The sequence below is a fragment of the Sturnira hondurensis genome, unplaced genomic scaffold, assembly GCF_014824575.4.
Source record: "Sturnira hondurensis isolate 20B ecotype Veracruz unplaced genomic scaffold, ASM1482457v3 Scaffold0022215, whole genome shotgun sequence".
NCBI lineage: Eukaryota > Metazoa > Chordata > Mammalia > Chiroptera > Phyllostomidae > Sturnira > Sturnira hondurensis.
Genome location: NW_028094846.1, coordinates 3,152,709 through 3,178,256, shown reverse-complemented (window position 1 = coordinate 3,178,256; position 25,548 = coordinate 3,152,709). Strand labels below are relative to the sequence as shown.

The following is a 25,548-nucleotide window of genomic DNA, read 5'->3' as shown; positions in this document are numbered from 1 at the left end:
CGCAGGAGGCACCCTCTCATTCCCAACCAGCCCCCGCCAGGCTTCCCAGGAACCTCCCCACTGGGCCCCCAAACCCCGCATTGCCGCTAGCGAATATGATCGCAGGCTTATGGGAACCAGCGGCGGACTTCCCAGCCCTCTGGACCACCCTGAAACAGCGTCACCCACCTAACTACATCCCCACAAAGAGCCACGGGGCAGGGGTGGGGGGTGCATTCACACTCCCAGAGTCAGAACAAGCCAGCTGCGTGACCTTGGGCAAGTCACCAGTTCTCTCCCCAGCTGGTTCGTTCCCCTGGTTGTAAAAGTGGGGGGCTAGTGTGTTGGAGGGTCAAATGGGAGATGCGGGGGGAAGTGCCTGTGCATAACGAGAGCTATTACGTAGCTAGCTTAATTATAATGAGCTGTTTCCATTTGACCTTAGCGCACCTTGGGGCTGTTGCTGTGACTTTGCCACGCCCCCTCCGGCCCCCCGGACTCCGGTTCCCTTAGAAGCGCACCCTGACTCATTCCCCACCCTCTCGGCCACCTTCTCCCTGGCCTCTCAGCGTGGTCCCTGCTCCGTGACCTCCCCTAACTCTAGTAATGAATAACCCGAGCACACCGTGTTCCTTGGGGCTGGGCCGGGCCAGGCTGTTGTGCGAGTGCGGAAGGTGCGGAAGGTTGAAAGCGGGAAGTGCAAGGTTCTCCGGAGGGAGGGGGCCTCTGGCAGGTGGAGCGTGCGGCTGGGGGTGGGGAGGTGGGGACCGAGGGAACCCGGAGAGCCGCCCACAGAGATCCAGTGTTTCTCTGCAGAAAGGAGGAGGCAGGGGTTTGGAGGCTCAGGGTGGAGAGAACAGTTTTTACATCTCGTTTCCTCTCCGGGAGAGGGAGGAGGACTGGGTCTGTGGGATGGAGGCTGGACCCCTGGATGGGGGGCGGCCGAGAGCAGGAGTGACGGCGGGTTAGGGACCTCTGTCCGAGGGGGGATGGCAGGTCCTCCCCCAGGAAGGGGACTGAGATGGAGCTGGAGCGTCACCGGCCTGCAGAAGAGGGGATGACTTGGCAGGCTGCAGGAGGGAGATACGGATGTGAAGATCAGACCCTCCCACCGCCCCGCACCCCCAAGCAGCTGGCCTGCAGCTCTCTGAACCCCCTGGCCAAACACAAGGCAGTCTGCGACCTGCTCCGCAAAGGCTTCGCAGAGCTGAGCCCCTCAGGGTCGCCGCAGGCTCACACACAGAGGGGATCTCAGTGCCAAGCAGAGCGGGGGAGGGCTGCCTATGGCAGGGTGACTCATCTCGGCAGCAGGAAGTGTGTGCAGGGCTGGGGAGCACCGGTGGCGGTGGTGGCGAGTGAGCAGCCGCTTTGCAATAAAGGGCAAGGGCTGGTGGCGGGAGCCCCGGTCACCTGGCGGGACGGGGGTCGAGGCCTGGGGAGCAGCGCCTCTCTGCGTCCACAGTGGACCTTGCGTGTGACGGGAAAGCATCGTTCTCTGGAGACCAGGGGCCCTGAAGAGGGGCAAGTAGAAATGCCCCTTCGTGAGCCTCATTTAGGCACCTTCCTGGTTCACTGGGTCTGGGAGAGAACGCAGCATGACAATAAACAAAGGAGGCGGGGAGCTGCTTCAGAAGGACCCCTTTGGTAAGGCGGCCGATTCCTGCCCTCTGTGGAAGGGACAGGTTGCCTTCTGGTCCATCACCTGGGTCACCAGGCCCTGCCTGGCAGACGTCCAGAAGCTGCTTCCCGCTGACACTCTCTCCCTAGCCTGTAAGTCGAAGACTGTGAGTCCAGAAAGCATCCATGGTGAGGTGACACCGGCTGGGGTTTCTCTCCTCATCCCCCGTCCTTTGCCAATTTATTTCGAGGACTGTGCCTGGTGGAGGTGACTGCAGTGAGGGGGGCAGGGGGAAACACATGGAGGGGCATGGGCTGTGCCGGCGTTGGCCTTATGACTCACGGGTGGTGGAAATGAAGGGCAGGTGGGGGAAGTGGAGCTGCAGGGTTGTAAGACTGTCCCAGCCAGCCTGCCTCTCCTCTGCGCTTCCTCGGGATGGGTAAGAGGTGCGGTTTGCTTGTCCCCTGGAAAAATGTCTGGTGCCAACCAGCATGGCCTCTAGCCAGGGGTGTCCAACCCATGGACAGCGGTGAATGTGGCCCAACACAAAATCGTAAGGTTACTTAAAACATGATGAGACTTTTTTTGTGTGTGATTACGTGTTGCAATGTATTTAATGGGTGGCCCAAGACAACTCTTCTTCCAGTGTAGCCCAGAGATGCTTCAAGGTTGGACACCCTGCTAGGCTTTAAAAATAAAGTTCCTTTCAAGAACTTTCTGTCTACGTAACAGGTAACAAGCGGCCAGCCTCTGAGCTGCGGAGCCCGGTGTGGGAGCCCCCTCTGGGAGGTCTCCCTGGCTTTGGGGGCAGATGTAGATGAGATTCTGGGGCATTTTGTGATCCTTTTCTTGCCAGACCACTTACGTTTTCTACAGGTTTGAGAAGCACTGGTTTGCTGGTCTGTTTAACTCCCTCCAGCCCTTCGCTGAGGCCCCCAGGTGGTAGGCAGTTGCTGTGGGTAAGTTCTCTGTGGGCAGTGCTGACAGTAGTGTCCACCGGCAAGGTCAAGGTCAGCCAGCCTCCAGTCGCCTGTCTCCAGTGGCTGCGCACCCCCCACCTTGCCGGGAGGCAGCCCACCGTGGGGAAACTGAGCCGGAAGCTAGCTCCTCTGTACCACGGCTCAGTCTTCCTCCTCCGCCGAGAAGAACACGGTGCAAGGCTCCTGCCACGGGCATCGGCTCTCCCGCCGCCCTAATTTTCACCTTTCAGCGTAAAACATTCCCACTGTCTATAGCTCTCAGGCAATATGGCTTCCTACCCTCCCCAGCACGCTCCGCTATCTCCCATTCACTGATGCAGGAACCCTGGTTCCAAGGAGGGCAGAGTCTGGGGGAGCTCGTTTTTACAGGTGAGCTGGACACTCATTTCCACCCATCACTACCCTCCCAACGCCAAGCCTCCATGGCCTTCTGAGACCTCCTGAAGGCTGAAGCCTGATAAATGTTGTAGGGCCCCTTCCCTGAGGCCAAGTTCAGGGGCAATGGATGGACGCTGGTCCCTGGGATCTTGGACAAAATGCTGCAAAGAACGGCCTGCAAGGGGCTGTGTTAGGGGTGCTGCTGGCCTGGGGTGGCTGTTCTGGGTCTGACCCCTGACCTTCTCAGCTGTCCCCAAGGCCCTGTGGGCCTACAAAGCAGGTCAGCCGGCCCAGGCTCAGAGGGGCCCGCACTCCTTGTGGCCTGCCCCCAAAGCCCCTTGCTAACTGGCCCCGGCTGACCCTGCTTTTCATCTGGCTCCGGGCAGAAGAGTGGGATGGGACCAGGCCCCTCCTCCACAGTCGTTGGGTTGGGAACCCTTCACATCCACTGGACGCAGCTGGGTCAGGGAGGAGGGCCCGTGGCTGCGGAGCTGTGGGCTCGCACAGGACAGGCAATGCTCAGACAGTCAGACAGAACCAACACCCGGGACGAAGAAGCCCGCCGAGCTGTGACGCTGGCCAGCTTCTCCTCTCACTGAGCTCCTTTACGTCCCCATGTCATTCTAGAAACACTGCATTTTAATGTAGCCACTCTGTAGGAGCTAATGTAAGGGGAAGGAATGAAGAAAAGACTGCTTTGCATTTATTTTACTTTGGGGAGGAGCTGGGAAGCAGAGAAATGCCAAAAAATTGGGGGGGGGGGCATAAACTGGATTGCAACTTAATTTATACTCATCTCGGTGCCGTAAAGAGAAGGACATGACGCCCTAAAGGAGCAAGCCCTTCAGGTGAACTGGCTGTTGGCCGCGCCCATCTCGCTCTGCAGCGCCAGCAGCCTCGCTCACTGACCGCCCCGTTCCCGCACGAATACCCCGCAACCACCGGGTTTCCCCGCCACGCTCTGCGAGGGGTCACACCCCACCAGCCCGCTGGAGGGCGAGTCTCCCTTGCTGAGGTTGAGGGAACGCACCCTGAGTACGCCTTGGCCTTCTGTCTGGTCCCGTGGCCTGGCCCTCCCTGCAGGGTCCTCAACTTCCTGGCCCTACAAGCCATCAGCGTGCCGCGCCTCACCGCGACACACCAAGGTCAAAGCCCCGGTCAGGGAGCAGAAGGAAGTGGAGACCAGGGTCACTGCACCCTGGCTCCCCCCACCCCCATCACATTAAGATCTGCGCCCTGGATGACGCCTACATCGCCCAAACACCCAAAACAGATGCTGTGCCCAGTGTCCACTAGTGGGGCTTTTTTTTTCCTGTTTTCTACTTGACCTTTTTAACAACTTAATGAGGTGGGTCCTTGCGCTGGTTCATCGTGCGTGTGGCCCGCACCGGGCTGAGCGGTGCCCAGATGGCTGGCGCAGCCTGTCTGCGGGGGTGCGTCTGGAAGAGATTAGCCTTTGAAACGGTAGACTGAGTAAAGGCGGTGGCCCTTGGGGGTGGGGGGGCAGGTGTCAGCCGGTCTGTGGAGGCCCCAACAGAACAAAAAGGCACTGGGAGCACGAGTGCTCCGTCTGGGCTCAGGCCCAGCCATCTCCCTCCTGCCCGTGGACACTGGCACTCCGGGTCTCGAAGACTCAGACTGGCCTTATGCCCTTGGCGCCCCGATTCCCGGGACTTTGGACTCTCACTGAACTGGCTTTTCTGCCTCCCCAGCTCCTCCACCTCCCCAGTCATAATTGCACTCCCCCATCAAGGTGGGCAGGCAGGCGGGCAGGTAGATGACGGACAGGTGATAGGCGGGTAGACAGGTCTCCTGTTGGCCCCGTTTCTCTGAAGGACCCTGAGCAGCACTGTCCTCTCGGTGCTGTCGTCACTTTGCAAACGAAGCCGCCGAGTCGCCCCCAGATTCAGTCCCCACAGGGGAACGGGAAGGCCACACTCACACCGCCAGGCCTCACCGCCTCTTCAGGAGGAACAGGTGCCCGGAGAGCGGCCGAACGTGGCCCCGGGCGCCGCGCGTGCACAGCTCCGCCTGCTTCGCGGGGGAGAACGTAAGTCTTCGCCGGGGCGCGGTCTGAAGGACCACATCTGGGTCCACGTGCTCACCCGTCACCGCTCATCCACCCACTTCTGTGTGCGCAGTGTTGCCTTAGAAACCGAGGGAGGGCCACACAAGACCCAGGAGCCAGGGTCTAGACCTGGTGAGGTCCCACAGCGGACACCACAGACGAGAGAAACAGGAGGAGCTTAGAGAAGGGAGGTGCCCCTCATCGGGGGCGGGGGTGGGGCCTGGACGGGACTTTGGTTTCTAATAGACCCTAGAGGCAGTTTTTCCAATGAGGAGGAGGCAGCTCGGGGAGGGGGAATGTCCCCGCATCCAAGTTCATTCCCATCCGTGACTCCCTTTGGGTTCGCCCGAGGAGCAGCCACGCATGGAGATGGAGAATATTGTTGTCCACCTGTGAGGGACCCCAAGGAGAGACTTCACTGCCATCTTCCATGACAAAGAAAAAGAAGGAAAACACCCACAACGGTTTCATCCGGGAGAGCTGGCCGTGGGTAAGAAAAGCCCCGGATAACAACGTGGGGGCTTCGACAGCCGAGGGTTGGCCCCCCTCTCCCAGTAGGGAAGGTGGTCCAGGAGCAGGATGAGGGCTTCTCTCCATCAGTCCCTCAGGGAGCCAGGCCCCCACATGGCCCTTGCTCCCACGGCCCAAGTGGGCACCTCGCACGCAGTCCCCACAGCCAGGCGGGAAGAGAACAAAGACGACACAAGGCCGGGACTCGTCCTCAGGGCAGCAACCGGCTAAAAGAGAAGCCAACAAACCCAGTCTGTGTCTGGGGCACCACGGGCACCACAACAGTGCAGGGAAATCCGACACCTCGAGATTTGTTTTTCGAGTTAGTATCATCCGGGCCTTTTCCAAAATACAAATCCCCGTGATCTGACATTTGGTTGTCAGATGAGAACCTCAAATCTTTCATTTGCAGGGAGAAGGACAAGCCTTTAGAAGAGGAATTTATCAGCAGAGTCCAGGCCCCCCGGGGTGCGCAGCGCTGGCCCTGGAAGGGGCGGGGCTGGAGGGGACCTCGCAAGGTGGGCAGGATGAGATGCAGCCAGTTCTGGGCACCATCGGGCCCAGCTACCAGGGCTGGTTTTGCTCACACCCCTGCGGCCCACCACCACTTCCTCCTGCTACTTCCTAGGGTCTCCTGGGTTCAGCATTCCCCAGCTTCTCGGGGGCTTGTAGGACTCAGACAGCTGTTGCCTCAGCCCAGTGCCGTGGCGGCAGCACAGGGCCGGTCAGCCACTGGTGCCCAGCAGGCCGGCTGCCTGGCCAGAGGCGGCACGCTGGCCCATGACGACCTGTATGTAGAGCAGCCCAGGTTTGGTTGTGACTGAGTCTCCCAGAGAGCAGAATTCTGACCTGGAATTTTCCACAGCTCGTAGCCCAGGGCCTGGCACCCGGTGGTTCTGAGAATTATCTATCGAATGAGGGATTAAAGTTTTAACCAGGGACTGCTGGAGTTTGGAATAAACTTCTGAAGTCAAAGAAGCAGTAAATTCCCCAGCCAGAGGGTCAGGACCGTGGGCTGTGGTCAAGAGTTGTGACTGCTGTCCCCCACGACCCTTCCCTGCCACCTTGCAAACATGCTTGAAGGTCCCCGATCCTTCAGGGAGGTTCACAGCACGTGATAGGGACAGAGAACTCCCTGGCTGGCAAAGGCAGGGCGTGTCTGCCAAAAGTCCCCCTGTAGGGTCGGCCTGCGTGTGTCGCGGTGGTGAGACACAGCCTGTGTGTGTCGCGGTGGTGTAGCCAAGTCACTCACTGTCCGACACCGTGAGTGACTTGGCTACACAAGACCCAGCTTTCTCGTCTTGCACGTGGGAATAATGACACCTAGAATTTACTGTCCTGGCAGGAAATCGGGGTAATTAAGGTAAAAGGCTTAGAACATAACAGAAATTGGTACGTTGGCATCTTTCCCCCCTGAAGCTCTGTAGGGGCTGGCATTTTTGTCTGGTTCGTCACTGGTAGCTCCCAGGGCCTTACCCAGAACATTTGTTAAATAAATGATGCATTTGTTTATTTAGAAGTCACAGAGTGGAAATGCATCCTTTCATTTTGAGTATACCAACATAGCACGCTGTTGCCCTGGCCGGGTGGTTCAGTGAGTGGCGCCCCATCCCACACACCAAAAGGGGGCGGATTCCATCCCCGGTCGGAGCACGTATGGGAGGCATCCAGCCAATGTTTCTCTCTCACATCCATGTTTCTCTCTCTCTAAAATAAAATCAGTAAACATATCCTCGGGTAAGGACATAAAGTAAAATGAAATAAAATAAAATGAAATAGTCTGTTGTTTAATGTTTCAATTATGACTGGGTGTTGTGTGCCAGCGACAGCTATGTGTCGCCCTGGGTGGATACTTTGTATCCAGCAGGTGGATACTTTGTATCAGCGGATTGCAGCGGGCGGTGACCTGGGAACTTGTCAGAAATGTGAGTTCTCGGGCCCCACTCCAGACCCATTGGCTCGGAAACGTGGGGGACGGGGCCAGCAATTGGTCCTCACAGACTCCACTGCGGGCTGCAGTGTGGTGACCTGGAGCCACCCAGTGTGGGCAGGACGCTCCTGTCCTGTGAGCGAAATGGATCTGAGCTGTTGGTGCCCGGGGGACAGACACCCCGCCCCCAGAAAACACAATCCACTAAAGATGTCAGAACGTGATGCTTAAGAACTGATATTGTCCAGGTAGCAGACTTTCGGGATCCTACACTGAGGGGCACACTGAGCTCGAATGCATATTCAGCTAACTGAGCCCACGCGTGGTCTGTGCATGTGGGCTTCGAGCACGGCCTGGACTGCTCTGCTCGTGCCCCGGGGGGCCTATCAGAGCCTGAACGTTTGCGCTCCCCAAATCCGTATGTGGATGTCGCACCCCCAGTGTGAGCTATAGGAGGATGAGGGCATGAGGGTGGGGCCCCCTGATGGGGTTAGCGCCCCTCCTAGAGGAGAGACGGGAGCTCAGTCTCAGCCTCGTCCTGCCAGCCAGGAAGGGGGCCCCACCTACTGTTCGACTGTGCTGGCGCCCCGATCTCGGACCTCCAGATGCTGGAACTGTGAGGAAGCACACGTCCGGGCGTGAAGCCCCCCAGTCTCCGTTATTTCGTTAGAGCAGCCCGGCTGGTTGAGTCAGTGCCCCTCCTGCCCAGCTTTGGTGGAGTGGACCTGCGTGGTGCAGACTGAAGGAGGCTCCATCTATGGGCTCGCCCTCAATTGTCCGTTCGTCAAGATGCCCCAGATACCCGGACAAGATGAAGGAGCTCAAGAAGAGCAATTCCTTTTTCCTCCAGGTCAGCCTGGAGGTGATCCGAGCAGCAAGGGGTCCCGTTGCGTGAGGCTGTCTAGTTCTCTCTGGGGCCTGTGTGCCCTCCATGGGTCACCCCCAAGGTCCCCCCGACCTCCTTTGCACACCCAAGGCCAGTCCACGGCATGGCTCCAGTCCATCCCACCACAGGGAGAAAACCCAGGGCGGGGGCTTTGACTTGAAGACGATGGTGCCAGATTTCTGCATCTCACTCCCGTCGACACCCCCTCGCTCACAGGGTCAGCCCACCTGCAAGGTAGGCTGGGCCCCCCAGGGAAAGCACAGGGTTCTCTTGGGGGAAGGAGGCCTGGAGTGGACCCAGGAAGCTGGGGGCAGTCTCTGCTGCCGTTCCAGCAGCTGCTTGTCCCCCCTCTCAGGGGCCCAGCCCTGGCCTTGGGTTCTGTGGGATTCCCATGTCTTTGGATTAAACCCCCTTCTCTTGAATTAGCTTGAGTGGGAAACTATTCTGTCACCAAAAGCTGCGGATTAGGACAGTGTGCCTTCAATCCCTCGGACCTCAGGGCAGGTTGAAATAACCCATTTCCTTCGCCTTCTCCTGTCTGACCCCGGTGTTCAAGCGCCTGGACCAGACACAGCTGCAGGATGACGGCCCCGTCGGGTACCCAGGGAGGGCTCTAATAAACCGCGGGGAACCAGAAGACACCCTCGCTGGGATTGTACACTCAAAGTTGAAAACGTCGAAAATAAAGTCAATGTTTAGACTTAGCTCATTGCCTGTCTTTGGGGCACCTCTCCTGGGCTCCCCAGCTCTCTCCGTGGGGGTGCGCCATCCCTCGGGCCATGGTTTTCTGTGCAATCACGAGTTCTGTCCACGGTGGGCTCTGCAGAAGGCACAGAAGGAAGAGGGAGGGGATGGCCTGGGTGCGACATGCGATGAAAGACCGCGACAGGGTGGCTAGGGAATTAATATTTCAACTTCTGAGCAAACAAAGATTTCAAAAGATTAAGCGATTTGCCTAGATCACTCATACCTAGTGAGTGGTAGAGCCAGAACTGGAACGAGGTTGGCTGGTTTTGAGTTTGTGCTCAAAATCGGCCTCCGCGCACCGATGTGGAGAGTCTTCGGTTCCACCCCGGCAACCTGCAAAGGTGTGTGACCCATGTTCTGTGCCAGCGGACGCAGTGGGGAGGCGGAGGGGACCATGGAGAACGGATTCAGAATTATCTAGAGGGGCAGTGTTCCGCCACAGCCTTATCCTTCGACTGCAGGAGAACCTACTGTCTTCTCTGTGACTTTTACTACCAGGTTTTTTTTTTAAAAAGACAATATTTTCAGTGTTTGAAGGGCTCAGTAAATATCGAGGTGAAAGACCAGGGCAAAGCCCTAGCAGATATGAGTCTGTAGCTTTGCTATTGCACGAGATTTAAGTTGCTTAAAGGTAGGTCTCGCCCTCGTCAAGGAACCCTAAAACGTGAGAAGCAAAAGGGGCTTTTAGCGTCATCTAGTCCGGCCTCATTTCTGGCTGGAGAACATCTCATTTTCTGCTTCCCGGACACGCCCTGGTGCCTTGCCTCATCTATGGTTTATAAAGTAGCAATTGAATAAATAGTCAAAGTTCTTTATAGGCTTTGTAATGGGACCTCACCCCACGTCCCTGTGAACAAGGACACAGGACAAGCTGGGCCTCGGGCCGATTTTATGCAATGACTGCTCACCCCTGTAAGAGCGCACGTGTGACTGAGTGTTTTCCCCGGGATGACCTCTGCCGAGGCTCAGGGTTGGCTGGCCTGGAACTCGAACTCAGGGTATTCGAGCCTTTTGCAGGCAGAGAGTGCCTGCCTGGGTCGCTCCGTGGGCCTGAGCCCCTCTCCCGCCTCGGCCCCACCCCCTGCTCAAAGGCCGAGCCTCGGGGTCTCAAAGGGACTGTTTCTTCCTGCGGACTGCCAGACTGCCGGGATGGAGTGACAGGTGACTCAATGACTGGCAGGAGCCCCCCCCACTAGGGCTTTGTACACTTATTTAACCATCACCCCAAACCTGGGGGACAGGCCCTATCCTGGGGGACCCGGCTCGGGGAGCAGGTGTCAGCCACTCCCACCTCCCCTGGGCAACTTGCCCCTGAGACCCTAGCACGCTGGAAAGGACAGCCCCCTGTTCCCACAACCTCCCTCCACACCGTGCCTCTCCCAGCCCCTTGGTTAACAGGTAGGATGCCTAGGCTTTGGGGCACAGAGCCAGATCCCCCATACCACCCGCAGTGCTAGTAGTCAAGTGGCAACACCGCCACCCTGGGGGGTGGCATCTGCAGGGAGAGGCACTGGAGCCTGCCGGGGCGGAGGGGGGGCCGGGGGAGGGGCCGAGTCCCTGCCAGTGCTGGCCAGCTTGTGCCTTACTCAGCATTCCCTTTTGCTGTGTCACCAAAAATGGCTGCCATTTGCTTTTTTTTTTTTTTTGCACAGACCTCTGTCCAGCATGTGCTCTGTGCCAGGCACTGTCCCAGGCCCTGCAGAGACAACCAGGAAAAACAAACAAAACCAAACCCCTGCTCTCCAGAAGGTCAAGGACTGGCAGAAAGGGGCAGACACTGGTCCTCCTCGGCCCAGCCTTTCTCCATCCCCGGTTCTGAAACCGAGGAGTCGGGACCGAAGCACGCTGCGGTGGAAGATTATCTCGGAGGCTGACTGCTACTCTCCCTTGCCTGAACCTGGTCACATCCACACTGGCCCTGGACGGGGGTGGGGGGCCCGCACACCCGTACAGGTCACAATTTGCATCCTGGAACTAACATCGGACTCTGGCCAACCTTGTCCCGTCTCTGCCTCAGGAAAGAGAAGCCCAGGTTTTGGAAACCGATGTGAAGAAGAGGTGAGAGCGAGGCAGGTCTGCCTGGGCGCCCACCCCTGCCTGGCTGCAGTGCTTCCTGAAACCGCTGGGGGCTGCGGGGCCACAAGACGCCAGCCAGGGGCTGGAGAAGGCGAACGGAGCTCAGCAATTGCAGGAATGAAGCACCGGTCTCCACCAGTGTTTCCATGGTAACAGTGATAACAGCTTCTATTTATAGACCCTCTATCTCTAAGGAGCCCAAAGCACTTTACAGATTCTACTTGTTCTGTAACCGAGAGACAGAGGAGAAGACGGAAGAGGAAGGGGAAGGAGGGAGGAGGAAGGGAGAGCGTGAGCAGGGGAGGAGGGAGGGAAGGACGGGCTGTGCCACCAGGCGCATGTCACAGATGGCCCGGAGTGAGGAAGTCAGTGACCCACGCCAGCATGGTGACAGATGGCAGACTGGACGGGCTAGTGGCTCCTCCGACTCCTGGAACTCGAGCTGCTGGCCTCGGGCAGATGTCAGGCCTGGGCTGCGTCTCCGGGTCACCTAACCCTGCTCAGTGTCACCTGGGCAATTAGATGACTGCAGGGACGTCAAAGGCAGTTTGGCTTGACCACTGCTGACATGAAACATGGGGGCTGTTCTTCCATGGGGACTGGAGAACAATGTCCAAAGTCCTTACAGCCAGAGAGCCACCAGGCCGTCCCAGGCAGGGTTCCCAGGACGGGGCGGCTTGGCTGTGCCGAGCCTCAGACGAGGAGAGAGGCTCTGAGCGTCCCTGGGGCCAGGGGAGAGAATGCTCCTCCATGTGTCCCCGAGACTCTCATCTGCTCCATGTGACATGAGTCAGGGTTACTCCAAGGCTGTAGCCTGTGACTGGAAAGTGGGTAAGTCCCAGACCACCGTTCCCAGTATAAAGTCCTTTCTCGTGAGTGACGCCAACACCAGCCAGGGGCCTGGGCACCGGGGAGGGCGGCAATGGCTCTCACTTCCCGCCCGCAGCCACTTCTGCGCCCTTTTTTCTGAACGAGAGGTCTTGAACCCAGCGCCCCACGCCTCACGCTCACAGACCTTCTGCCCCGCTCTCTCCGCCACCTCACTTCCCATTTGGCCTCTGGAAATCAGGATCTAGTCTCTGTTTAAAAAGGGCCGATGTCCGTAGGGCACCCAGGTCACCCAGCTGCCCATCCTCATGGCAACCTGGGGGACAAGGTGCTCTGGGACGCAGGTTCTCAGGGGTTTTTAGGAACAAACGAAGGGCCTCAGGCTGCAGCCAGAACGAGCTTCCGACTTGCCTCCAGCCATTTAGGGGGCAGGGGGCACGGGGTTGAGGGGTTGGTAGTCTGGGTGGTTGAGCCGCAGGAAAAGTTTCAAGGCTGGATTTACAGACCAACTTCAACTCCCAGGGCAAAACGAGAGGGACGGGAGCGCAGCATCCGTCTTTGCAAACTCTCGCCTCTTTGCAAACTTCATTCTCAGTCTTCCTGGTCCTGAGACAAGCCCGCCCTTTCCGTTTTCCGGAAGGAAAACCGTTTCCCATTCCCGCTCCTCACAACCAGAGTTCAGGCCAGGACAGGGCTGCCCGGCAGCTAGGACTTCACAGGCCTTCCTTCGCTGGCTCGCACAGAACAGTCTGGTCTCCGGGTCCCTCCCATGGCACCTCCTTCTTTGTTCACTTAAGGAAGTCTGCAGTGCTCGCTCTTGATCACGTGACCGCACTTTGCATTTCCTGGGCACCCTCAGGTTTGTAAAGAGATTCACAAGGCCCTTGAAGGAGGTGGAATTTGCAGACATTGTCTTGCTTTTGCCCTCGATGCGGTTTTCCACTCTTCCCCGTCGTCGGGATCACACCACTCTCAGGGTCGAGGAACGGGAGCCTCTGCTGAATTCTGTGGGGTGGCCGGACCCTTGAGGTCCTCCTCCTAGCTGCCCCTCCGTCTCTTCCATCAGACGGTGAGCTCCCCAACCTTGGGACAAGCTATTTCATTCAGCGCGGTGGGTCCAGGGTCAGCACGCTGCTGGGCCTAGAGCAGACACTACTGTCCCTTGACCCTGCAGCTGACAGCAGGAGCACGCCTGTAGCTGAACAGGCTGGGTCCGTGGCTGGAGGCAACGAGGGAGCCAGTGCCCCTCGGGCAGTTAGCCTGGTGCGTGTGCTCGGTGACGGGGGATGGGTGTCCTGGGGCGCCATCGCCCCACCTGAGTCGGAGGCGGCAGTGATGGGGATGCGAGTCATCCCGAAGCGCAGGCCGGTATTCGCACTTCGGCGCTCTGGTTTTGGTCTGTTCATCCTGGTCACAGGTGTCTCTGGTAGATGCAGGTGTGTGACAGCGATCCTGTTCAACAGCACAGCGATGTCTGGGTGTGCATGCCAGGCCGGCTCACAGCCTCCCCAAGGCCGGGCAGCGGGACCTGGCTGGCTCCAAAGTCCTTGGGTCACGTCCCCAGGGTCCCGCCTTCAAGTTCTGCCTTCGTGACTCCGTACCTGAGTCCTGGCTGCCGGTGCCCCAGCATCTGTCTCCAGCGTGAACCCTTGATGCAACACTCTGTGCCTCGGGGTGGTGGGGGCAGGCTGGGGGCTGCGTGCCCAGCTGTCTAGGGGGCATCTGCCCTGCCTCGTGTGGGCTCAGGGCTACCTGCTCTTGCTTCTCCTCCTCCAGCCGATTCCACCCGCCCCCCACCCCCTGGTTGCTGGAGTCCAAAGAGCTGGCACAGACCCGGCTCTCAGCCCCCTGCTGTTTACTTGCCAAAAATATTTCTGCGACTGGAATCCAATGTGGAAAATGTCTTACAGACAGAGTACCTCGGGAGACTTATTTCCACGCATGATGTGCCCTTCTGGGTAATGGCTCCCGCTGCTTTGGGAATGAGATGCTGACGGATTAACCCCAGTCCTGGGTTCCACCCAAGGCCCTTAAGGTGCCTAGTGAAAGCCAGCTGGGGCCCTGGCCAGGAGGCTCAGTGGGCTACGGTGTCACGCCATGTACCAAACTCTCTAAAAAAAAATCACAATAAACTTATCCTTGGATGAAGATTAAAAAAGAAAGATTAAAAAACAGTAAGGACCCCAAACATATCATCAGAAATGCTCGGGTGGAAATGGAAACACTGAAGCTTCTGACTCAGGGAGCGGGTTCATTCCCTGAGGCCCTTGACTGGGGGGAGGGGTGGGGGGAGGGGGCAGTTCAGGGCCGGGCGGTTTGTGTCATTTGCTCTCCAACAAGTTTGTCCCCCTTGTCAGCTCTTACCAGCCACGCAGCCACTTGAAAAACATAACCTTTGAAGAAATACTCAAATATTTAGAAGGCAAGAAGGGATATTATATACTGGTGGGGGCGGGGCTGGCACAATTTTTATTTCAAAATCTTTTATGACAAAATCAGAAGCATGTAGTTCTGTAATGGAACAATGTCACACTCAAGCACACCATATGACATTTTCAGTAAACCGTTCAAATTAAAACTATAAACTATTACACCCATAGTATTAACCTGCCAACCACACCATGGCAGGCCTTACCTACTACCGGAACTTGTGCGTGTATGTACATCTAATTATGTAGTTATTTTTTCTTTACATGTATCACTCTATACATATATGTGTAACTATACATGTGCCTTTCTTTCTCACAGACCTGGTGTTGCGACTGAGTCGGTAATAACGACGCCCTTCTCCGGGACACTTTCTCAACCTCCAGGACAAAGACGGCTTCGGTTACTCCCCGGTGTTGGAATTCAGGTGCAGTGGCTCTTCAACCAACAACCGCATCCACCAACCCGCCCACCCACCCCTTCCCTTAAAAGGGCTGTCAAGATCCCTGGCTGGTGTAGCTCAGTGGATTGAGCGCGGGCCTGCGAACCAGAATATCGCGGTTCAATTCCCAGTCAGGGCACATGCCCGGGTTGCAGGCCGGTTCCCAGCAGGGGACACATGGGAGGCAATCAAACATTGATGTTTCTCTTCCGCTCTCCTTCCCTTCCCCTCTAAAGATAATAAATAAAATTTTTTTTTTAAAAGGGCCGTCAAGAGACGCAAAGTAAACTGTGAGGAGAAGTGGAAAAGGAGGTGAGACTGACGGGTTGGTTTGCAGACAGCGGCCCTCCACAGACTCAAGTTCTAACTTCCACGTGAACGTCTCGAGGGCGAAGTATGGAATCTGAGCAGGACCCTGGGGTGGTGGGGCAGGACCCTGGGGTGGTGGGGCATTAACTGTTTCAAGAGTCAGGAGACCCGGGTTCCAGCAGCATCTCGGCTGTCAAATGTTGTTGACCTTGAGCAGGACGTGAACACAAAAATACCTGGATCTCGGTTTTTACAGAATGAAAGGAATTATACCCGCTGACTCAGGGGGTTCCTTGCCGCTTAAATATTCCAGATTTTGCAGGTCACATGCATTTGGTCAGTCACGCAGTGCAGGAAGCTCACCAAAAACCACCCGGATGATCACCAGCGCACCCTGCCCCGGGGGAGGGGAATGCTTTGCCCGTAAGTCAGGTGCTCCAAGGCGGGCTCGCTCCACACCTGTGCTGTATCAGAAACACACACACACACTCCCGCCTGTTACCTCCTTTAAAGCAAATATTTGTTTAAACACTAAGCTCAGCCATTACTGCATACTTGTCGGCCAGAGTCATGATCTGCCTAGGAGGTGATTTTATCTGCTGTGCACACATGCCTCTCGGCTTCTCAGCCAGGGCTGGGCCCCTGCTAATAACAACGGGGGGCTTGCCCGTACCACGACGACCCTCAGCTCCAGCCTCAGCCAACCGGAAAAGAGTTCAAGTCCTGGCTGGTGTGGCTCAGTGGATTATTGAGCGCCAGTCTGCAAACCGAAGGGTCACCGGTTTGATTCCCCGTTGGGGCACATGCCTGGGTTGCAGGCCGGGTCCCCAGTAGGGGGCGCGCAAGAGGCAACCACAAGTTGACGTTTCTCTCCCTCTCTCCCTCCCTTCTCCTTTCTAAGAATAAATAAATAAAATCTTAAAAAAAAAAGAGTTCAAGATCCCCACTTCATTAGGTGGTTACTGGAAACATAAACTTTATATAGCAAGATTTCTGGATAAGAAACCTCTTAGTAACATCTTTTACTTTAAAAACCTGTTGAGGAAGTGAACTATTTTAACAATATCCTATCTGAAAAGAACTGTCTATTTTTATTTTTTTGCATGCCATATGATTAAAATAAGAATATAAGTCCACTAGGGTTTTCCATAATACAAAAGCATTTGGGGAGGAAAGACACTCAACCCTGTGACCTTCGGCTCCCGGAGACCGAACCCTGCAGGGCCCTGGAGGCTGCTCAGGCACACACACCTACATACTGACTTTGGCAACGAGTCCGCCTGTGAGGCCAATGAAGCCTACTGACGTTGAAGACGGGCCGCACCGTGGCATGGCTGAACGTGGCAGAACCCTCCCCTCCCTCCTGGCTGGGTCAGGACCGGGCAGCCCCCTTCCCGGGCTGCCCAAGGAGATAACTCTTCCTGGCTTCACACATCCACAGGTGTCCGTTTGAGAAATTTCCTCTGCAGAGCGAGTTCAGTGGTGCTCTGGGCACAGACACACGGGTGCTGGTGAACCCAGGCAGGACAAACGGGCAAAGGGCAACCACAGGGCAAACGCTTCAGCGCCAGTGTGGCCAGCTCAAGGGACATCCTGACCTTGCACACTCGGAGATCCCAGGACAGGTGTGCAAAGGGAAGCGTGGAGGGAGGGTACACAGAGGGGCAGGAGCGCCTGCAAGGCCCAAAGCTGCAGGGGCGGGGAGAGCCACGCAGACACCATAGGGTGTTTCATCTGCAGGGGCCCCCAGCATCTTCCAGGGGAACGTCCTCAACGTCACGGGCAAGAGGCAGAGTCCCCCAAAAGGTGGGTGCCTGCCCAGGGACGCATGGCTGACTAAGTGACAAAGCCAGCTCTGAAGAAGGCTGTTTCCCTGACTCCTAGTGGGGTGGTCTTTCCGTCACACGCCCCTGTCTGCTCTGCTTACTAGACCTCTGGGCACCTCGGGGAGACAGGGGTTCTAATCCCGGCCTCGCCACTGGAATCCCAGCATGATCCGGGCGGCACCCTCTCTGAGCTGCACTGTTGCTCTCTGCCGGCGGGGGAGGGGGGGCGACAGCGCCCCCACGGGAGCTCACGGCTACGCTCTGGAGAACCGTGCGCTCCTCCAGGTGTTTCCTTCACAGGTGGTTCCCATGGACACCAAGGTCGCTTTGGGTCCTGATCAGAGCCTGCTGGAGGCAGACGAAATCTGACTGTTGGCGTCCGTTCTTCAGAAGTCAGCTCAATCCTCTAAGCATGTGGACTCCCCACTTTGGGGCTCTCCCCAGGGCTGGGGGGAACGTAAGTGGCGGCACCCCATGAACCGGGCAAGTAAAAACACAGCCCAGACCGAGCTTTCGTGAGCATGGCTGCGACCGCTGACTGGACCCGCGGAGGATGGGACAGTGTTTTCTGCTGTGCGCACATTTGAAAGCGAACACGGTGTGAATGCCCAAGAACCCCCAGTTACTCCAGGGTCTTCACTCTCCCCACAGAGCGCTCTCCCACCAGCATATCGGAAAATGCGCAGCTGCGGCCTCAGCGCGCCCCAGACACTAGGAGCCCCCCCAGAACCCGCGGGCATCCCACCTGTGTCAGAGCCCTACTGACCTCGCTCCTCTCCCATTTTCAACTCATTGTAATGACCTTGAAAATAAAGATCATGTGTATCTTCTGTAGAAGGCTCGTGTGACTACCACGAAAGGGTAGAAAGTTACCCCCCCATACCCTACCCCCGGAAGAGGGTCACAGTATCACCTCACCGCAGGTCCTCACAAGGCTCTCTGCATAATAAGGCTATGACACAATATTAAAAGCACTACATACTAATACCAGTTACACGGTCTTCTGTGTATTTCCTCTAACCTGCTCTTTCCTAATAATACGCTGTGAATGGCTTTCTCTGTTGATGAACATTAACGTACAACATTGTTGTAATAGCTACGGTTTGAACGCACACGCACGCACCTTTATTTCACTAATGCGCTGCGGTAAACCTGGAGTTGCTCCAGACTTTTACCTATTACAGACGGCACGTCAACTCAGTGGACAACTTTACAACAAAATATCTGGGCATGTTCTCCATTGTTTTCTTGCAGGAAATTTCTAAAGAGGAGTGGCTTGGCCTCAGGGCCTTCTCACTCTAAGGCTCTGGATACACGGATGCCATCACACTGTGCGGAAGAAACGCCATCCGCAGAAATCTGTGAGTGGTTGTTTTCTCTGTTCCCCAACAGCCAAGAGCACGAACGTTTCTACAAGGACATTTTTTTAGAGCAGTTGTACATTCACAGCAAAATTCAGAGGACGGGACAGTGATGTCCCACAGCCCCCACCCTACACCCATGCACAACCTCCCCACCCACCAACACCCCCCACCAGGGCAACATTTGTTACAGCGAATGAACCCAAGTTGACACAGCATAATGACCTTGTTAGATAGGTCAAGGGTCTCAAGGCCTGGGCAGTTCTTGCTAAGTGTTACAATGTAGCCCAGTATTTTGCAGATGCAGCTGTCACTGGCTGAGCCCACAGGAACCAACCAGAGGAAAGTAGCCAACTGTGCAAAGAAGAAATCAGCATGGAATTGACCAGATAATGCATATAAGCAATGGCCGAGCCTCCCTCCCCAGAGTCAGCTTTGGACGTGAAGCCTCTGTCTCCTTCGCTTGCTGCAAGTAAATAAAACTACCTTCCGTGACAACCAAAGCCTCGTTTTTGAACAGAACACACTAAGGGGCAACCCTTGCATTCAGTAATAACCAAAAGTCCCCAGTTTACATTAGGGTTCACTCTTGGTCAGTACGTTCTCCAGGTTTGGACACACGTGTAACGACATGCAGTATCTCAGAGCACGTCGACTGCCCTAAAAGTCCTCTGTGCTCTGCCCGTTCACTGCTTCCGTGCTCTCCTTCACCTCAGATCCCGGCAATCACTGAGCTTCTTTGTCTCCAGTTTCGCCTTTTCTAGAATATTATATACGTGGATTCACACTCAGGAGGAAGCTTATTATCCATCATCTCAGGTGATTCTAGAACTTACTGGATGAGGAAACTCACCAGTAAGTAAAGTTGGCCGAAATCACAAAGGTAGAGAGCAGAGAGGTCAGGATATTATTTAAAGAAACCAGTTCAGCGTATCCAAATTGAACAAAGAACATTACTGCAATTATAACTGAGTAGAAAGACGGGGTTTCATTTTTCGATATCAAAGGGAATCTCTTTAAAAAGCACAGTTCTGTGGGCAGGGAGCCCCTCCAGAACACCCTTTGAAGGCTGACCCTCTCCTTCTTCAGCTCCTTTGCTGATCATGGCTACGCCACCGGGCAAACTACAGACCTCACCATTTACACTAATTCTAGTGCTGTTATTTTTTCCCGGCCTATCTCAAATCTGATACAATACCACGAACACTTATGAGCGCTTCCTCTCTGTGAGGCACCGTTTCTGGTGCCGCCTCCGTAATTCCCTTCAGGGACCCTGCAAGGAAGGTGTGACCGGGGTCACTGCCTCCACTTTACTGAATGAGAAAACAGGCTCGGCGAGAGAGGTGAAGACCTTGTCCAAGTTCATGCAGCTATGCCGTGGGGAGCCCGGCGTCGAGCCTGCTTGGCCTCGCCGGGGAGTCTGGACCACAGAGAAAGCAGCCGGAGCCGGAGCCGCGGCTCTGGTTTCACACCCTAGGAAGCTCCGGGACCCGGTCAGGAGCCGGGAGTGCCCTATTGTTCCTGTGTCTCCTCACCTCCGGTCAGATACAGCCCTGCCCAGCTCGCCCGGCCGCCAGTCCTCAGGGGAGAGCTAATCTTTCGCTCAGCCTGTTTTGTGTGTTTTCTGTCCCCCTCTCGTTGCCAATATAAGTCAGTGCCAATGAGAAATCGCCGCATTGCACAAGAGCCGTCAGCGAAGCTGCAAAGGGGAAATAGTCCCTCTGGGCTCGGAGCTCGGCACCTGCAAACCTTCAAGCGCCATGCAGGCTGCCCATTCGGAAGATGCCGCGTGTCAGGGAGGAAGGTGAGACAGAGCAGGACGTCGCAAAGCCCACCCAGGGCCGTAAACCTAGCTGACCAGCCACCACTGTCAGCCTCACCTTTGTAAGGACCACACAAAGGTGCGGGCGAGCCTCTGGGGAGGGTCTGGGATGAACACCTCTTCCAGGCTCTGCTGGGCCTGCGGCAGCCGGAGGTGCAGGAGCACCTGGTTAAGTGCTAGAGCCCTGTGGGCAGGGGCAGCGTGGGTAACCCAATGACCGTGTGCCTCAAGGCCCACCCTCGAGAGATGGGCACAAAACAGGTAAGTGGCTGTCTGCAGGGTTTTCATGAGGACGGTGAGACGGGCCAGAAAGAGGACAAGCCTCGTGGACAGAAGCACCCAGTGAACGGTGCACGTATGTAAAAACCGCCCCTGGGAACCACCCCCCGTTTGCGAGCGCAAGCTGTTGGCTGCTGAGGAGAAGCCACACACGGGAAGAGAGAGAGAGGGGCGTCCTGGTGTCCAGGGGGACAGGGCCACGAGCAGCTGTGCCGTGGTGACAGGTGTTTGGGTCACCCATGTGTCGTGTGTTACTATTGTCCCTGGTTTATTATCGAAGCTGTGAAAAGTCAAGGCACTTGCTCAAGGTCAAGTGGAAAACTGTGGTTCTAACTCGGGCCAGTCTGACTTTCAAGGGTTTGCACCGCGTGGCATCGTGTCTCAGGGGCACAGTTTTCAGACACGAGGCATAAGGAGACGAGATGCTTCCGGGAGCGCACTGTTTAGCCTGGCTGCGCCTCGCTGCCCCCTGATCCCCCGGTGTCGGCGTCTGAGTCCACAAAAGCAAGTGGAAACCTCACAGGGCTGCAGGGGCCAGGCAGGGGGCTCTCACAGACACAGGGTGATGAGCAGGGCAAGCTGGAAAATGAGCAGCAGAAAATCCCGAGCCCAGGTGACGGGGACAATGGGGAGCGGTGAAGCCTGGGGTGAACTGGCCAGGGCTCTGTAACTCCAAGCCGGAGTTACGACTGGTGTGTCGCCGCCACCGCCGCTGCCGCTGCGCCCCAGCCCATGCAGCCACACGTGGGCCAGATCTTGAGGCTTTTTCCCCCAAAGAGGAATATTTAGGTTTCGTGTGAAATTACATGAAAATATGGTTCATTCCTTTTTATTTTGAAATAATTGTAGATTCACGTGCAATTCTAAGAAATAATACAGAGAAGCTGGTGCAGCTCAGTGGATTGAGTGCTGGCCTGCGAACCACAAGGTTGCCAGTTTGATTCCCAGTCAGAGCACAGGTCTGGGTTGCAGGCCAAGTTCCCAGTTAAGGGGCGCTTGAGAGGCAGACACACACTGATGTTTCTTTCCCTCTCTCTCTCCTTTCCCCTCTCTCTAAAAATAAATAAATAAAGTCTTTTTTTTAAAAAAAGAAGTAATACAGAGAGGGCACGGCGGGGGGGGGCGGCCCACCTTGGGGAGTGGTGGTCGGCTCTCCAGCAGACCACCTCTGACGCCAGCCCGGTGGGACCGCGGGGTGGGGAGGCCTCACGAGAACGCACAGCAGTAGGGGTGAGGTTCCCCACTGGCTTTGTCGAGGTGGGGGGGCGGGGCCCCAGCGTTTTCCTGTGGTGCCAGGTGGAGCAGAGAAGTGGCTGCCTAACCATTTTCTGTCCTGTTAGGCTGCCCTTTCTGTCCTCTGCTGGCAAGAGCAGGCTTTTCTTGGGACCTTCCTAGTCTCGCAGCGGCCGGCCTTCGCAGACTGCGGCTCCTTTGGCCTCAGGTCCGGGGTATAGGAGTCAGAAAACAAGACACCCACAGAGCTGGCGGCTCTGCGGCTGTTCCTCGGTGTCAGGTTGCTATCGCGTCTCTTCCGAGTCTTCCGTTTGTTCTGACATAACGCCCAGCGTGGCTCCTTCTATGTAGTGAGAGGAACGGGAAAAAGTACTCTCACCTCCCGGACGTGAAAATCTCTCCTCATTTTTCAATGGGGGGTAGCGGGTTAACACTAGAATTAACACAGATCGGGGAAGGACTCGGAGAGAGAACCCGGAGCTCAGGGGCCCTCGGGCCTGGCCTAGAAGGCAGGCACCCACAAAGCACAGCCCGCAGCCTGCCTCCGGAGGGCCAGCCCTGGCTTCCGACGTGGCCTCTGAGTCCCTGAAAGTCTCCGTGTTCCACTTTGCCGGAGGTACTGCTTTGGAATTTTTTAAAAAGCACCTACTTAAAAGAAGAGTGTTTTTCTGATTCTAAAATAAATATGGTTTTGTGCTGGAATATTAGAAAAACTCAGACAAGGAGAAAGGAGGAAATAACACTTCCCCAAACCTTTCATCTAGAGACCCCCGGGTACCGTTTGGTGGGTTCCTGCCGGTCTTTGCATCTGCACGTCCGTCCTTCCGCCTGGACAAAGTCGGGCTGTTCTTTTGTACACATGTAACTACCCCCTCCCCTGCTTCAATTCGATCATACATGTATTCCCGGGTCACTGAAAAGCTTGCAAACTGCGATTGGTAACTCCCTCATATCTGATCATCGGAGATTCAGCAACCATCCTACCGCAGAATGTCTTCCTGTTTATAATCTCATTATTGTGGAGATGTCGCCGGGTCACGGCCTCACGATGCTGGACTCCTCTGGCCGGGCACGCACTGTAGTGACCACCACCCACACCACCGCTGGGGCTGCTGCTACCTCCCAGCTCCCTCTGCACCCACAGCCTAGCTTGGCTATCTGGCCGGGCTGAGGGCCACCAGCAGGTGGGGGGGGGCCGGGGGCAGCTTCTGCTCTCTCCGTTTCAGAGGCGAGGGGTCAGTGGCCCTGGAGCTGGAGGCGGGGCAGCAGGAATGGTCCCCGGTACCCTGGCCAGCTGCAGGGTTTTAAACCCTGGGTGATACGCCTCTTCTCTCTCCCCTTCCTCTCCAGCCCCCTAACTCTGTGTGGGTCAAGATTTCCGCTTCTCTTCCCTGGAAAAGGGCCGATGCCACAGCCACAGAAGGATACCTGCCTGAGGACCCACGCTTCTGTCTGGCTGGGATGGCAGAAACTACCCCCAACAGTGGGGAGCTCAGTCTTGCAGACGAGGCACGGCAGAGGAGACTGCGTTTCCATGAACCGGCCACCCCTGGAAAGCTCCTGGCTGTTTCCTTAGGGGTCAGGGGTGCCTGTGTAACTTAACTCTGTAGTTGCGTGACTCGGTCATTTTCCAGGCTGTTCCGGAAGAAAGCTGCTTCTGTGGCCAGAGCCAGGACACACCCCAGCCCTCTCTGGAGAGATACGGATTGAGAGAAGGAAGTGATTTCATGACCAGGAACCTGAGTGTTGCTTTGCATACCGTGGGCGATGGGAAGGCCCTCCGTGGGAACAGCAAGCGCTCAATGGGAAGTCTTCCTGGAGGGGGCGGAGGGAGGGGACCAGAGGAGGCTCCCAGCCCTTCTGGGAGCAGAGGCAGACACCCGGCTTCAGCACCCGAGGCCCCGCCAGGTCCCAGGGAGCAGGAGTCGGGGAGAGACCACCGACAGCACGTTTAGTGAATGAAGGACGAGCGACCGGGGCGGAAGAACTTGACCATCAAACTGTGCGCTCAACAGAAATCTCACGGAGGAAAACGTACAGTCAGGCCTTCACGGCTCCATATGTCCCTCACCTGTTGCTCTTTGTAGAAATACCACATCTTTTTTTCTTCTAATTCTAAGGAATTAGAAGATGTTAAGTTTTTCGAAAAGAACCTCACAAAATCCCTAGCAGGGTCTGCGATGAAGTGGCAGTTCTTCTCCCTGAAGCACGAGCCGTGTGTCCCAGGAAATGGGACGCTGTCCCTTAGGCTCCCCACTGCAGTGCAGCCCGGCCAGGGGACCGCGCCCTGCTGACATCGCCAATGACACCAGTCACGTCGGGGCTCGTCTCAGTGAAAACCAGACCCAAGAAAAACGTAAGCGAAGGTGCTGTGCTTGGCTGCTACTGGGGCAGAATTCGTAGGACAGCCCCATCCTGGAGCGCAGTGCTGGACTTCTAACTTAAGGCTCCTCTGACCCCGCACGGTCCACTCGCGGGACAGCTGGGGCCTGCCAGGCGGGCTCTGTTTGACCGGGCAAATCGGCGGTCCACCGGAGGAGCTGGGGCCCCTTGCCCCCAGAGGTGGTGTCAACGGGTCCTTCCCTCTCCCAACTGTGACGTGGAAAACTCAGGAGATGGCTGTCGACACAGACGCCAGGTGACCCATGGTGCACAGTTATCAGAGAGGTAAGACCGCTGACCCTGGCCTCCTTCACTCACTACCAGCATGATGTTACCTGTGTTAACCAATTTGAATCAAAGTTTCTTTTTCAAAACAAATTCAGTGTCTATATACGAGGATGTTAAAGAGAATCGAGTGAAACGAAATACAGACGACCCTTGGTAAACCCGCCCCGAGTTGACAACAGAGGAGGTCAAAAGTGGACTCCATGTGCCTGTTACTGAGCATCACACGATTGTGGACGAACTCCAGGCACTCTCCCACTAGCCCGCAGCCCGGCCGTCACCCCGAGTTCCACCTCAAGGGCATCTGCCTCCCTCCTCTGCTCCCCGGAAGCAGGAGACGCAGACGGGCGTTTTGTAAACACGATGGAATGCAAACACACGGCACCTGAAAGGCGCGGGGAACTCAGCCCACGCGGACACAGGAACGCGTCGGCTGGGATCGCAGGGCCGATGCCAGTGGTGGCCCACCCGCCGCCCACCTCGCACGAGAGTGTTGCACGGTGGGCCAGGGAGAGACCGGACTTCGACATTCTAAGTGTGGTCCCTCCCGAAGGCATGTCACTTCCACACCACCGTCAAGTCACAAAACCCTAAGTCGAGCCATCATGAGGGAGGGGTCACCTGTACAGGGAAGACCCCTGCAAAGTGCCGTGTGGATGCGAGTAGCCCCAGCCGACACACTCGCAAGCAGGTGGCGGGGCGCAGCCTCCTTCCTCCACTCCACTCCCATGCTCCCTCGGTGGGGGGTCATGGGGCCCAAAGGTCCCCAGTGTCTCATTTTGCCCACCTGAGGCTGTCAGCACAGGGCCTCGGGCTGCACACCTTACATGACCCATCAAAATACGCGAGACATGGGAAAAAACGTCAACTCCAAACACGGAGAGAAAACCAGACTGTTGAAAAGGGGAAGTTAGTATTTAAGCAAATGTCTAAACAGTGCTTCTTCCCACCGGCCAGCTGCAACACAAACTCACTCCTGCTGAGTGGCGGGTGTGTCAGTGACGTGCCAGTGTCACAGCCACGTTCGTATCCTGCACCACCTGTCTTCCTCTGACCTGCCTTCGCAGGACACCTGCGGGGTGTGAGAAGGCCTCCGGTCCGCCGGGCCGGGCCTGGTGTACAGCTTGCGTTATGGGACCTTGGGCCAGCCCTTTCTCTGTCCTCTGTGTGATGAACTGAGTG

The 25,548-nt window shown here is 56.6% G+C and overlaps 1 long non-coding RNA gene across 1 annotated transcript; it reads left to right on the top strand.

Moving 5' to 3' along the window:
- The first annotated feature begins 20,061 nt into the window (after nucleotides 1-20,061).
- Nucleotides 20,062-25,192, top strand: LOC118979199 (uncharacterized). The gene is made up of 2 exons (XR_005064861.1): nucleotides 20,062-20,169; nucleotides 23,050-25,192. It is a non-coding gene; the product is annotated as an uncharacterized LOC118979199 (long non-coding RNA).
- Nucleotides 25,193-25,548: the final 356 nt, after the last annotated feature.